Genomic DNA, 476 nt, shown 5'->3' with positions numbered 1-476 from the left:
ATCCGCTCGTCATAGACCTCGTCATACGAGATCTGGAAGTCGAAAGAGTACTCATTGACACGGGGAGCACTGTAAATGTAATCTTCTGCGACACTCGCAATCGGATGAGCATTGAACTCGGAGAAGTGACTCCAACTCCGAAACCGCTCACAGGATATTCTGGCAAAGTACCGATGACACCCTCGGATCAATTAAGCCACCTGTCATGGCCAAGGAGGTCACAAAAATCGTAGAGTTCGCGGTAGTCAATCATCCTGCCATCTACAACGTGATCATGGGAACCCCGTGGCTCAACGCTATGCAAGCCGTTCCATCGACGTACCACCTGGGCGTCAAATTCCCGACCCCAAACGGAGTCGCAACTATCTGGGGATGTCAGAAACAGTCGTGACTGTGCATCCTCGCAGAACACAAGTTAAGATAGATGACAACCTCTGCAACGGCAAATCGCAAACGCACGAAGATCGATAAATCTT

The sequence above is a fragment of the Brassica oleracea genome, chromosome C5 (genome assembly GCF_000695525.1).
Source record: "Brassica oleracea var. oleracea cultivar TO1000 chromosome C5, BOL, whole genome shotgun sequence".
NCBI lineage: Eukaryota > Viridiplantae > Streptophyta > Magnoliopsida > Brassicales > Brassicaceae > Brassica > Brassica oleracea.
The sequence above is the reverse complement of the archived record's forward strand: the minus strand, read 5'-3'. Positions refer to the sequence as shown.